Source organism: Musa acuminata, chromosome BXJ2-6 (genome assembly GCF_036884655.1).
Source record: "Musa acuminata AAA Group cultivar baxijiao chromosome BXJ2-6, Cavendish_Baxijiao_AAA, whole genome shotgun sequence".
NCBI classification, from domain to species: domain Eukaryota; kingdom Viridiplantae; phylum Streptophyta; class Magnoliopsida; order Zingiberales; family Musaceae; genus Musa; species Musa acuminata.
This window is the reverse complement of record NC_088343.1, coordinates 25,284,796-25,290,760: the sequence shown is the minus strand read 5'-3', so window position 1 is coordinate 25,290,760 and position 5,965 is coordinate 25,284,796.

Below are 5,965 nucleotides of genomic sequence, written 5' to 3'. Positions count from 1 at the left end.
AATGGGATCACCTTCCATTCCTAACTTAATCTTCATGCTAACTATGACATTTAAGACATTAATACTGCAACTCGTGTTCCGGTGCGTTAATCGCTTCTTCCAACGAGCTTCCGGCGAACTTCCGACGAACATCCGACAAAACCTCGGTGATGCTCTGGCGGACTTCCGACAAACTCCTGGACATGCGACGGTCCTCTTGGCGAGTTCCGATGAGCTTCTTTGGCAAGCTCCTGGACTTCTCGAATTTGTTCCCATAGAACCTCCAACGACCGTCCGAACTTCCGTCGAACTCTCGAACCACCCACGTGATCTTAGTCTTGACTCCGGTGCAACACCTGCTGCATGTCTTACTGCCATTGTAGTTAATCTTACACACATGTAAAACAAACTTCGATCTAGACAATTAATACTAAGCATTAATCAAGTTGTCCGGCATGTCATTGGTTCCTCGATGCTTTGTCCGATTCTTCAGCGCATCGTCCTCTCCTACGGCCTATTGCCCAATCGGCCAGTTGACTTCGCAACTCCGATATCCTTAGCGCAATACCCGCTCTTCTTGGCCCGATGCCTGAATCCACGGCCCGAAGTCTTCTATCGATACGTCGACCGATCCACTGGCCCGACGTCTAATCTTCCGACATGTTCCTCCGGCCCAACATGATTTTTCCTACTTTAATTGTCTTCTCCTAATCGAAGCATCCTGCATAACTTAAAACGTAAATTAAAACATAAATAAAATTATAAATTGGTTTCATCATCAAAATACGAGATTCAATAATCTCCCATTTTTTGATGATGACAACCAATTGATGACGGAGTTAAACTTAACTCCCAGAGTTTACACAAACTCCCCCTATAAATATGCCATATTGATAGAAACTCTTGGATTAAAAAATCCAAGCAGCATATCATGATAAAATCATGACATATAATCAACATACTTCTCCCCCTTTGTTATCAACAAAAAGGAGAAGTACCACAATCAAATGTTTGTGATATAAGTTCAACTTATTGCATGAAAAATATAATATCCATTTTTACCATCATGCAAGTTTGCTATCATCAAAATACAAGCTAGCAAAAAAAATTTTTTAACATTTTAAAACATGCAAGCTAGCAATTTTGAGATGTTCAAGAAAGTAACTCTTGCTTCTTGAAATATAAGTTTTGCTAGATGTGCAAGTTAACTTTTTTGCTTCTTGAGATAGGCAAGATAGCACTCCTTGGTGATGTTCAAGATAGCAAGTTCTACATCATGCAAACTAGTAAATCTTACAATATTTTAGAACATACGTAATCACCAAAGCATCATAAATTTTAATAATATGCAAAATTATAAATTTTGCATGTTTGCATTTGTGTGTCTTGAGATTTGCAAAATAGCACTTTCTTGGTGATGTTCGAGATAGCAATGTTAGGACTCTAGCTAGGAGAGTACTAATTGAGAGGGACATTCATATAAAACCTACATAAGCCGACCCCTATTAAAGAGGTGAAGATGCCAACTAGGGTTAGGAGGTTGTTTCTTAGAGAAGAATTAGGAGTTGTAAAGGAATAAGAGTCTTGAGTAGGAGTCCTATTAGGAGTTGGTTAGAAGTAGGGGTATTGAGTAGGAGTCCTATTAGGAGTTAAAGTTTAGAAGCCCTATAAATAGTCATATATTCATCCTCTTTTCATAAGCAATAGATGAATCTTTTCTGCAGCCTTTGAGCAGCAACTTGGAGGGAGGAACCCCTATAGAGTTCCAAGGAGGCCGATCCCCTAAAGAGATCAATCCCAAGTTTAGAATCTGCAAGGGTTCTAACACTTGGTATCAAAGCAGCGTTCTTGGCATCTCACTGCCCTTCCATAGCCATCCATTAACCCTCCACAGCTAACTAAAGTAATTCCCACAATTGTTTAAAAGATCATCGCCAAATTCTGCCATCATCTCCACCACCACGGATCATCCTTTGATCTCCCCATGAATTGCAACAAGTTCTGGTTTCCTATCTTACTACTGCTGCAATTTAGTTATCCTTATTCGAAAATCCAAAAAAAAATATATTCCAAAATTGCTGCATAAACTTTTCGTCGTAAAGTTTTCATCTCTACGATGAAAGATACATTGCAAAATTTCAACTGCATAGCACATATTGTTTGATCTTGCAACTATGTTTTTCTATCCAAATCTCTACGAAATTTTTATGACAAGTTTGACACTTCCTAACAGCAGATTTACTTTTGGTTTTGTCAAAAAATTCTCAATATAAACCATTGATATTTTACGTCTAATTGCTATACTTGAAAATCTGCACTATAAAATTTCAACCGCATAGCACTGTTTATTTGATCTTGATACTACATTTTTTCTGTCCAAATCTCTATGAAATTTTTATGATAGCTTTGACACTTCCTAACAGTAGATTTTCCTTTTGTTTCGTTGAAAAATTCTTAATATAAACTACTAATCTTCTATGTCCAATCTGCTACACTTAAAAATCTGTGCTGCAGAAAATTTCAACCGCATATTGTTGTCTTAACCCATCTATTTGCAATCTTTTTTGAATAAAATTTCTTATATACTTCATAGATCATCTTGGCTTCTATTTAAGATTAATCTATCGAGAAATTCATCTCTAAAAATGATTTTGTGTTGCTACAAATTTTCGTCGTAAATTGCTGAAATTTTTCGACGAGAATTCTGCTATCGCAACTTACACCAATTTTCTTGTTGTTACTACCAAAATTTTCTTAATTAAATTGGATATCCTTGCTGTTATATTAACTGAAATATTGCTGTCAATCCCCTCCTCAAATCTCTCAAGTTTTTGGTGGAAATTTCGTCGAGAAACCACTATTTCTTCGACAACAATTTTGCTCTTACAAAACAGCACATATTTGTAGCAACTTCCATTGATTTCTATAAAACCTTTATTGCCATCTACCATAGATCTAAAACTTTCATCCATAGCCCTAAAACTCTACTAAACCACACCCTCAAACTGCACCCAAAACAGCCACAAAATAAGCCTAAACCACAGCTTACATCCACCAATCCACCAATCCTTTCGACCATCCCTTCTCTCCACCTATACATATGCCTTTAACCCGATAACAAAAGAGAGATCTTAACATCTCATATTTGAAGGCATATACTATGACATCTGAGGAGGTAATCAAAGCTAAATTCGAAGCCTTCGAGGCCCGAATGGAGGATAAGATTCAGACTCTCTTTACCGAACTTAGTTTGGGCCGACCACAAATCCTGAAGAAATCACATCAAGGAGAGAGCTCTAACCAATCGTACCAAGCCCGAAGATATAACTTCTTTGTGAGGGGAAGCTCTATGACTGACCCCAACTATCCATGCATGAGAATGGACTTCCATAGATGGGAAGAAGGAGACACGATTGGTTGGATCTCGCGCACGGAGCAATATTTTCGGTACCACAAAACCGCGGACGCATCTATAGTGAAAATTACAACTATACATCTTGAAGGGGATGCCATACAGTGGTTTGACTAGTTTGAACACACTTATGGAGTCCTTTCATGGTGACAATTTAAAGAAGGACTGCTGATCCGCTTCGAACCAATCGATTACGAGAACATTGACGTACAACTAGCAAAGATCTGACAAACCTCCACCATTCAAGAGTACCAAACTAGGTTTGAAAGTTTATCTAATCAAACTCATGATTGGTCTCAAAAACAGCTATTAGGGACCTTCATTGAGGGCTTGAAGCCAGAGATCCGGGGAGAAGTTGAAGTGCGACAACTGTACACGCTTATGGCAACCATCTCTTTCGCACGACATCAAGAGAAGTGATTGAACCATGAAGCTCGGAGGACTAGGGTCACTCCTCAACTAGCAATATTGAAGCCCTCACCCCCCCTACTGTCGATCGAGTCCCTACACCAAAGAGGTTGACAAGAGAAGAGCTTCGGGAGCGATATACGAAGGGGTTATGTTGGCATTGTAACGAGCCGTGGAGCCGTGAGCATCACTGTAGTAAAGGGAGACTTCTTATGATTGAACTAGTAGAAGAAGAGGTCATTGAATATCCAAAAGAAAGCCTTTAACATGAAAAAGAAGATGTAGAAGAAGAGCCACAACTGACCGAAGTTACAATACATGCACTAGCCGGCTACTCAAACCTGCAAACGATGAAAGTTGGAGGCCTTCTCAAACAACAATCGATCACTGTTCTTATCGACACGGGCAGTACTAATAACTTCCTAAATAGTAAGGTTGCTATCCGAATGACCTTACCTATCGAGAATTACAGTAGGTTTGATGTTAAGGTCACCGACGAATTAATTTTAAAGTATGATCGTAGGTGCCCACGAGTGAAACTATTGCTGTAGGACCAAGAGATAATTACATATTTCTTCCTCCTCCCTCTTAATGATCATGAGGCCATGCTCAAAATTAAATGGCTGACGACATTAGGTGATGTTTCTTGGAATTTTATGTAACTAATTATGAAATTTTATAGTAAGGAGAAACAGGTGATATTGCATGGAAAACGTGGGGGCGACGTAATTAAGATTTGCACACACCAAATGGAGAAGGTTTTGCATAAAGTATGCAGTGGCTTTTTGGCACAACTTGAGCAACAAATTAAAGGAGAGCCAACAAAATTTGAAGATCCAAATCTACTTCCTTTGCTTGCTGAATTTTCAGATATTTTTGACGAACCGGGCAACCTACCTCTTACCCATCGGTATGATCATTGTATAATGATTCTTGGGTATATCATATCAGAGGAAGGTATGGCAGTGGACCCCTTCAAAATTTGAGCAATGTAAAACTAGCCAACCCCGAGGAACATAAAATTGCTACATGGCTTTCTGGGTTTAATAGGCTACTACTGCAAGTTTGTGAAAAACTATAGAAAGATCATGATAAGACCCTAAAGTCTTATCGTCGCTCTGATACCAAATGATAAGACGAAAGGGGAGAAATGGGGATGATAATGATCACTTCGAGGGGATCGGCCTCCTAGGGTTTGTCAAAAGATAGAATAGTATTTTTCATAGATTACTGAAAAGAAGCAGTTACATCCCTATTTATAGAGTTCCACCCAAAGTCCATCAGGACTTAAACTCTAATAATAAATAAATATTAAATAAACCTCTACTTGACTCTAACTGAACCAAACCAACTCAATAAACAATTGGACTAAACAGACTCAACAAACATTATTCAAAAGCTCAGAAAAAGGGTCCTAACAGTTCCTCCCTCTTCAAATCAGCCTTGTCCTCAAGGCTGAGCAGCATCAATCTTAGGGAGCCTCTCTTTCAGCACTTTAGCCATAGACTATCTGCAACGCATCACAACCCATTGATTAAGTATGGTCTCCACTTTTTGAGAGTATAAGCAATAGGTCGATTTTTCAGTGTAGTAATCGTTACATGAAACTTCTGGCCCTGTATAATCAATTTTATCTTTGAACCTTTGCTATCACAAGTGAAAATCCATCCATCAACAATCTTTACTTCAAATCTGTCATAGTCTTTAATATGGTGGGCCAATTGGTCAACAGTCTCATTATCCATAAAATTGTTAGTGCTACTAGTATCAATCAAAACTATAATAGGCTGATGCTCTAGAGTTCCGACAACTTCCATAGTTTGCGGGTTAGAGTAGTCGGCTAATGTATGCATTGTATGTACGGTAGGTTCAACGTCTTCATTAGAATTTATACCTTCATGATCGGAGTCCAACTCTTCTGCTTTCGGTTCCTCTCCAATTGGCTCAATCATCATATGTTGCCCTTGTTTACATTGGTGCTCCATACTCTACTTTTCATCATAGTACAAACCCCTTATTGATCTTTCCTTACTAATTTTTTTCTCATGCAGATGTGCAAATGAGATCGCAGCTATCATAGTGCGGGGTTGACGAGCCTTAACTTCACATCGGATCTTCGGATTAAGCCCTTCAATAAATGTATTCAGAAGCTGTCATTCCGACCAA